Below are 9,210 nucleotides of genomic sequence, written 5' to 3'. Positions count from 1 at the left end.
GGCGTGCTCTCTACAGTTGATAAAACCAGCCGGTATTCGCCGTCTCTCTGTGCGTGCTGGCGTGCTGCTCCGCCGGCTAGTCCTATCAAGCGCAGAGAGCCCGCCATGACGCTGCGCTTTTTGCGCTGTTTGATTGGTCCTTCGGCTCATAACATCGGCCGCGCTCGGACCGAAGCTGAAACGAAGTATAGTGCGTACACGTCTGCTCCCGGCCCGCAACCGGTGTCTACAAACGCAAAAACAAAACATGCGTAAACGAGCATTAAGAACGCAAACAAACTAATTGGAAAGAATATGAAAAAAAAACTCCATAAAAACGTTCGTTCCGTCGCCATATTATTTATGGTACTACCTTATTACTAGCATTAGTATTCATAGACCCTTCTTTAAGGTGTATATATTAGATCACGCTTTACGTAACTGAGGGCAAGGGAAGCTTTAGAAGTTATAGCGTTAATGTGGGCGACCCAAAAAAAGATTTCATGTTAGTTCGACACCGTGATGCTGATAAGCGGAAACAACGATGATGGGTGAATTCTTGAGTGAATAAGCAAATTCTGAGTTAGTGCGTTTATAGGCGAACGAACATTTTGCAGTGTTAAGGGCCATTTGCCGTTTGCGGCACCAATTAATTCCCTGGTCAATATCGTTTTGAATTTTTAAGTGATTGTCATGATTATTAATATTTTTGCATATTACACAGAGAGTGGATCCTTCCTCAAGGAGTCCTTGGTTGTTGCTCAATGCCTGAGTTCCTTTGCGACGTGAAGCCCCAATATTTCCAGAACATTTACCGTTTTTGTTTTACCATTTAACGAAAGGACTAGGATGAACAAAGGTATAATTCACTATTTAATGATATAGGGATATCTCAGTCGACTTCCAGTTTTAGGAACCAATCGTTGAAGCAGGAGCTGTTTCATGAATGTGTAATAAGAAACATGTTATCGTCAAGAGCCAAATTAATGCTTCTTTGTGTTTGTTGGAGGACCTTTTTATACTCGAAAACATCGCAGGTGGTTCGGGTCGGTGTTCGATGTCCACGTGACCTATAACCCGCAGAACAACACATTGTGTAAGTATACAGATCTCGTTTGGAGCGTTAAGAATATTGGCAGTTCCACGACAAATGTTTCCAACCCTCGCGACGTTGGCTCTAATAAGCCTCAATAGCAGCTGCATTTATTTGTGCCTAATATTGACCTATCCTAACTTTCATACGATGTCCCCTATTCTGGATTGAAAACAGACGTCCCGATGGCAATGTTTGCTGAACCCATGGGCTTCGACAGCACCGAGACGTAAGCATGCCTGTAAACGGTGTTTGTTTCAGCTCAATATCTATAGTGAAAGGTAATGACAGAGAGATCACTCGACATATATGAAATGCCTAACTTTCAGGCAGCACAAAAATATGAACTCTTCTTGTGAAAATCTGTCGACAGGCGGTCCACAAATCTTTTATCACTAATTATTTATTATAACAATGGCAACCCTATTGATATAGTTCACACTGGATTGCCTAAATGTTCCTGTAATAGATGACCATAAAAAAATTGGCCCAATTACTTGTAGTCTGAGGAGTTGTCAGATTACTGTAGGAGACAAACGTCTCGGTCAAGAGTGTTGGAGAGCTGTTGTCTTCCTTTTTTTTCCTTAAGAAATCATTATTTTTGGTGACGTTGGCCCTGCCTGTGGTGTGCCGGCTACTCTATTACAGCGCGGTCGGTCCGTTTTTCTTCTGCTTAGTTTATAGGGCAAGCCAAACGCCCAGTTTTTCTGAACTAAATGCAATTTACCGTTGAAAAATTAGGGTGGAAAAGAAATATAAAAAATAAGACGCTTCATTAATTTTATTAGAACTCTATACGAAGTCCTAAGAGTAGACGCCTGCCCGCAGTCCACTGTACATTCCTCGCGTGCTGGCCGACATGGCGCACAAGCTGATGGGCGTGGTCACCGGCCTGGGTTCGCTGTACGACGGGAACAATGGCATGGGGAGCTGGTGGACCTTGGGCACGGCCGACGTGTACTCCGACTACAGTCGGTGTCTCTCGCGGCAGTAAAACGCATCACTGGATTTCGGCAAAGCCGCCAAGGTGAGAGCTGCAGCCGAGGCACGCTTCGGCAAGAAGATAATCGTGCGGCGACGGCCTCAGCGAAAGAGCATACAGGACATGACGTCGCATCTTGAGTGTCCAATTATTGTAAACGTAAAAAAACTAAATCGTAAATGAGAATCATTATGTAGTGAATTTTGAGCCGCATTTGACAGAGATGTTCACTCAGCGCTAATTTCAAACTTGTAGCACTACAGCGCCAACACGGTGGAATCCAACGTGAAGGATAATGCAGCCCTTCCTTTCCTCCAAAAGGTTAGGTCATAAGTTTTTTTCTGATGATAATATTATGCTAACCTTAATGGTTTTGTGTAATATGCTTTGAAATGTGAACGCAAGAAAGCACCCGAGATTTTTTATTAAAATAAGACTTATTTCCCTCTAGCTTGAATATCCGGATGGTTTAGGAAGGGACATATTATTGTAATGAGAAGGAAAGTAGGCTTGGAACCTCACTATTCTTCATTTGGGTTGCGCTATGTATCACTACTGGCACTCGTAGTGCGTAAATAGCATAATTACTCGATTAATTTGCGCATTGTTTAGAAACAAGACCTGCGAGAAAACGTTTCCCCACAACACACGGACGGCACATCATTTCGATGTATTCTATGCCATGACCGCAAGGCCTATCATTTGCATAGACATAGAAATTGATTATTTCCAAAACTTCAATCTGCGCTCGATTCTTGGCACGTGAAACATCAGTCTCAATATCGCAGCTTACATTCGCGTCTTACCATAACTCCTGGCTCGCAAGGTTATTTCAAGAGGAGCAATGACAATCCACCATCTCCGTGCATTGTGAGGAAAGCTGTGCGCCTTTTCCGCAAACGGCGAGGAAATTATTCAGGTTAATTCAGTGCATGCATCAAAAGACAAATTGCTCCCACTTGGCGTGACTCATAAGAGTGTTTGTTCGGCTGCTCCACGTTATAGTACGGTAATATATTTAAGGCTCCGTCTTGAAAGATCGAAACTTCTTTAATCGGTGAACATTGTAGCCTATTCCATAAACTTTTCAAAGAACTTTCGCGGTATCAACAAATGTGTATGACGGTGTGCCCGACATGTTTTTTCGCCCCATCCACCAACCAGGTGTTCACCCAGCATCTCAGGGAGAGGGGCATCAAGGGAGACTTCATGCGGCCCAATCTGGCCAATGTCACCAACATGCAGCTCTTCTACACAGTCTTTGCCTCTAGTAAAAAAGTTCTCGTGCATCGCGATTAAGTCACAGCAGGGGTTCCTCAGTTTACTAGTTTATAAACACACAAACTAGAAGCGCGAAACCTTTTGAAATAGGGTAAATACACCTGTTTCCTTATAACTATTCCTTTGGGATAAAGATGCTGTTGCAGAGTCTTCTTCTGAGTATTTATCTTTGGCATGTTCCCTCACTGCAGGCGTTCACGAAGCCATTTAAATATAACAGTAGCTGATTCCATTTGAGTAGAAATGAAAGCTAGGTTTATAGACTCAGGGCTTCGGTGGATTACAATAGGCACAGTCAAAGCTCCATTTACTCTCGTATCATTTGCTCTGGTACTGACAGGTCATTTAACAGAATTCACAAGAAGGCTGCTGCTTCAAAAGAGGCAGGCAAAAATAGACATAACTAAACGGCACACGAGATTTTCAGCCCGTGGCTTGTTATCGTCTCCTTCCGCCGTCACTTACAATCTCACTCTCCCGTAACACATATATGAAAAGAATACTGTATCTTATTCCAGAGACAATTTGCTCACACTTGTTGGCTGCAAGTGATCGTGAATTCAAGCGAATGCATTTTGTATGCGTACAGCGATCGACAGTGTCGGCTACCGTTATCGATGTTTTGCAGGATATTTTTTTTGTTCAGTCACACTCACACTGCATTAAATGTTTTACTTGGTCTAACGTGTTAAAAACCACGAACATAAACCCGTATCATGCTTCTCAGCCTTATGTTTATGGCTATGGCCGGCTTTCTGCAGTAATGAGAATGTAACTGAAAGTCCCATCGTGGCTTTGATCGCTTTGAAATTTGGATAACTCAGGTAAAACTATTCTAGTCACTTCTGTACGAGGTATGGTGTGTAGGTGCTTTATATTTATATGTGTTTTCCTCTCCATGTGTGTGCTACATGTGTTAAACTACTCAAATCTCGTTTCCTTAAGCGCCCTTTTTTTGCTGTTTGGACAGGGTTTTCCGAAAACTCCAGTGACGTCTTCGTCCAAACTCACATCAAGACGTCAACGGAAGCCCTAGCCGCTCACAGGTAAGGATGCGATAGTTTTCTAGATGCCCTAACCATCTAGAAAAAAAAAAGAGTTTTGATTTTTACTGAGAAATAATATATAAAGTTTGATAGTATCGATCTTGAATATTCAAAACGATAAACCTTGTCAAAAACGTCCTCTTGTGTTTCGTGCACCGCTCCGCGATGTCAAATGCACGGTAAATGGAATAACTTAATCACTAGGCTGAGACTAACCCTACCCGTTTAAATAAACATTCTCTCTATGCAGCCTGTAGATAGTGAAGCTTTTGCTTCATCTATCGCAGGGGTGGTGAAGCTGCGGCTCGCGAGCCGCGTGCGGCTCTTCGCGTGTTAAAGTGCGGCTCGCGGCTTCACCCCCCCCCCCCCTCCCCGCCCCCCATTGCCCCCCACCGCCTTCGTCCCGGTCTCACGAGCTTTCCAAAAAAAGAAATGGAACGCGTTTCAAATGGAAAGACAAGGTGCGGTTCGATAGTCTTGTGCTACTGCTGCCTTAAATGGGCAGTGCAATGATTTTAATGTTGAAATAATTGGCAGTTTGCATTTTTTTACATTGTTTATGCAAGCCCAAGTGACCAAAAACGCGTCACCTTCCCCAAAAAACTGCTATTCTGCTGCGTAATTGCAAAGCAAAATACGAATTATATGCCGATCTGCAGCCGCCTGTCGGGGTTACGGGCACCAAAAAGACAGCGTTTCTGGGGGTACGCGGAGGAGAACAAAACCTGTACCCCTCCGCTGCTACACTGGCCGTCAGCCCCGTGGCGAACCGTCCTTTGTGTCCATCGCTCGCCGAGACCTTCGATCCTTTAAAAGTCGACAATCGCGGAGGAAGCGGCGGGGGTCTCTGAATTGAGAGGTCCCAAGGGGAAACTACGTGAACCCCTAGTATACGTCACTCGAAAGTCGACGTGGGGAGTTGAGAGGCACTTTAACCTTCGATTTGTTTTCTTTTTAATGAGAAATAGCGCTCGCAAGGAAATACGGTTTTCTGCTTTTCGTTTCACAGGAGACGCAAATTAATTTCCGCAGTTAATTGGCCAAAGTCAGAAAAATCTTCCACAGCCCCTTTAAGTACCGTTGAACTGCTTTTGACTCAAATTGTTCAAGTTGTGCTTATTGCTCTAGACAGAAGCTTGCCCCCGGCGCCTTTCACAGGTTTCGTGGTTTTGTTTACGGCTCTTAGGCCGGGTCAGCCTGGCCACCACTGGTCTAGCTATCATGTGTGTAAGCACTACTGCTCCCTTGGACTGGTTTCCATTCGACACACGAAGCACAGATGTCTCAGTGACTCATGGTCGTAAATCAACGTCTTCCTCGGGATTGTACCAATTCATTTTGTTGCATACTTTTTTTCTGTCATGTTCGGAGATCGTGATAGAGCGCCTGTCGGCTCGAGATCTTAACTTTGACCGGTGAAACAGCGTCAATGTGGTTCACGCTATTTTTTTTTTTTTTTTTGTATACACTCCGTGCGGGAACTATAGGGGGCGCTTTGAAAAACGCGCGCAGCGCCGCTAGCGGAGGAGCTGGCGTTCGACCGTGAGGCGCGTTCAGCAGCCTGCGGCGCCTTTTCGCATGCCAAGCTGTGGCGGCGGAAGCGCGCACGGACGAAACTTTTGCTTTTTGAGCCGATACGTTGAGGGTGACGTTGCATGGGTGCTGGGGCAGACCTACGAAGGGCATTTAGCTGTTCTCCTCTTTGTATATATTGAGTTTTAGTCGCTATAAGGGGTAATTTCTCTAGTTGCGGCTAAAAAAGGAGTTGGAGCAATTTTCTGAAAAGCAAGACGGCCGCCACCATAATTGCTTTGAGTGGGAAATTTATTTCGCTCGTCGCTGTAAACGTAGGACTGCTGGAACGGTGATATTGGAGGCGAGTGAGATGTAACATAAGTTTCTGCACGAAGTGTGCCAAGTTTCATTAAGACGGCAGGTGTGAAAGTTGTTTCTAACGAATAAAGAAATAAAGCTGTACGATATATCCAATATTGGACCCAAAATGTTGTGTTATAGCGGGCTGTGCAAAGTGCAGATTTGGACACACATGTGCTTGGACTTGACAGTAACATGACACAGCACTTATTATACAAAAAAAAAAGGTGGCATAGAAAAACCAGGTGACAATTTGGTTTCGGCGGCGTAACTCAATGGGAACCGGTTTTGACCATGAAAAGGCTGTCAAGAGAATACCACTGGTCGGGGAGGTGGAGACTTTAGAGGTAGGAAGGGACTAGTGGACTGTACTTCCAATTGAAACAACTTTACGAAAGGTGGTTCCAAAGCCGAGAAAACAAAGTTGTCGGCCAACACACGGTTTGGCCGCCAAGGATTTTTGCGGTCAGCTGTTGTGTAATAACCTGTTGTGCGAGGTGCTGATTTTCGGCCCACAGGTACTTTGACATGACCGTCACTTGGCACAACACTTATTATAACAAAAATAGTTGGCATAGCGAAACCAGGTGGAAATTTAGTTTGGGAGGCGTAACTAAATGGGAACTGGCTTTGACCGTCAAAGGCTGTCAGAAAATACCACTCATCGTGGGAGGTGCACACTTTACAGGTAGGAAGGAACCAGTGGACGGTACTTCCAGTTCGAACCACTTTGCGATAGGTGGCTCTAAAGCCGAGAAAAAAATTTGTTGTCTACAGAACTCGGGGTGTCAGTGTTTCCACATCCAAAATGAGGCTGATCAAGAAAGAAAGCACACCACATAAACTTCCATACTCAAACGCCGATTCTCCAGTGATTCCGAGTTTCATGGTTGTTTTCTTTAGATTTATTTTGGTCACTTTTTTTACCGTTCGAATCTTTCTTCATGAAGTACAGATTGCGTGCCATATTTGTCCGGAATTATCATCGACTCGTACGATGGGCACGAAACTTCTTTGGAGGGCATTCCTCCAACGAAATTGGCACTGCATACCCGCGAGTGTGGGACGGCATTTCAGTTCGTCCCATCGGCGCTGACACATGTAGGCGTTACTGGGACGAAAACAAACGCAGAGCGCAGAGCGGCAGTGTAGAATATGTCAGCCGTGTCGACACAGTGGCAGACATGATCGGGACACCGAATTTCTCGCGTCGTATGGCACGGCTCCATCGTTGTCGCTGTCCCACAAAACATCGGCGAGGTGAAAAACTGGGAAACTTTGTCTCCACGAGATACGACGCATAACTATTGAAGCACTTAATGACGCAGCACAGGCTGCGTCATTAAGCTGTGAACCCAGCGCTGTGAACCCAGCGCAGCAGCGCCACTCCGACTTCAACGCGTACCAACGTACGCGGCGTGGTTTCGCTTTCGTTTTCTCTGGGGTGCTCACTGCCTACCTTCGGTACCGGCCGCGCGGCGGCGCGCCAGTCGCGTCGCACGGAGTGTATAGGGAGTATTCACTGGGCGACCATAGCTGTGTGCGCGACTGCTGAGCGCGTGCTGATGGCGAGCTTCCACAGTTCTTTTGTAACGTGCATTCCGCACCATCAAGATTGCCGGCCTTAGCAGCCTATTAATGTGGGCTCGTTCTGAGCATGCGCTCTAAACAGCACCCACAATATGGTGCCCAGTGAATACTCCTTATTGTTCCTGATAACTTCGCAATATGCTTACGAGGAGAAGCAGGATCTTCTTGCCAGTACGCATGTTTACGTAAACGCAATCTGTGGCGTGCACGCACGCTCTGGAGACGCATTAGAGACATAAACGCGGCCGGAACGCCGCACTTGTAGTGAATTGGATTAGACTGTGTTGGTCATCTCGTTTGTAACGTGTGAAGAAAAAAAAATCAAACATTAACACTTAAAAAAAAACCTAAATCCACTCGTTCAGAAAAAACCGAACGCCCACGCCCCTTGTCTCAATTATCTGTACTTCTGTAAGTTGTGAATAGAGTGAATTCAAACTCAACTAGTCTTACTTTGTGCACAAATTCGGGAGGCCAGTTTTTTTGTCAACTTCGGAGTGAACATATCGTAAATCATCTTCTAAATACGTTCGCGTTTTTCTTCGTCAGATGAGGTTGAACAGTAGAAAAGCTAAGCTCATTCGGTTACGTGCTGCATAAACACGTTTCTTTAAATATGCGGTTGTGCATACCTGCAACGTCAAAACAATAGAAAGTTTTTATTTATAAATGAAACGTAACGCAAAAGTAACGTGCATTACTTTTTATCGGTAACGGTAACGCGCTCACTGCATTTTGATGTAGCGTAGTTCGGCAACGCGGTATTTTTGTTCGCAACTAACGCGCAACGTATTTCTAACAGAAGGGTCAAACAGTGCGCAAAATACAGGGACGCAGTAGAAGTGCACACAGGTCAAGCGCCTGGTTTGTGGGCACTTTTATTTTGTTTCTATTCTTTGCGCGTTGTTTGTCCTTTTGTCGGTGTGAACCAGCTACCCCACATCGCCACACTAATGTATTTTGTTACTTTTCTTCTGTAACGCCTACAACTGTTTCAGGGTGAACATTCCGCTCTGGAATATCGACGGGTTCGGCGACGCCTTCCGCTGCATAAAAGGGTCCGCCATGAACCCGCGCCAGAAGTGCAAGTTCTGGAGGTTTCAATAAAATTGATTAATAAATGCTCATATACACGTAAATCGGAGGCTCCAGAAACCCTCGGTTTGTTTGACAACTGGTATACTTGCGAGCTCTGTGGTCGGATTTGAAAACGTCTTTCACCTAAACGACGTCGTGTATTGCGTCAATGTACAGCTTTATCGCAAAAAAAGGCATTGAACGCATTGACTTCGGGTGGCACATCGACAGGAACTTTTCGCAGGCCACTTTTCCCTCGCTGCTTTCCGCATAGTAGATGCTGCTAC

General features: G+C 45.2%; 1 pseudogene; it reads left to right on the top strand.

Annotated features, from left to right (window-relative positions):
- Nucleotides 1-501: 501 nt before the first annotated feature.
- Nucleotides 502-8,953, top strand: LOC121046014 (annotated as a pseudogene).
- Nucleotides 8,954-9,210: the final 257 nt, after the last annotated feature.

Source organism: Ixodes scapularis, unplaced genomic scaffold (genome assembly GCF_016920785.2).
Source record: "Ixodes scapularis isolate PalLabHiFi unplaced genomic scaffold, ASM1692078v2 PGA_scaffold1__304_contigs__length_218370807, whole genome shotgun sequence".
Classification (NCBI taxonomy): Eukaryota; Metazoa; Arthropoda; class Arachnida; order Ixodida; family Ixodidae; genus Ixodes; species Ixodes scapularis.
Note: the sequence above shows the minus strand (reverse complement) of the source record. Positions and strands in the feature narration are given on the sequence as shown.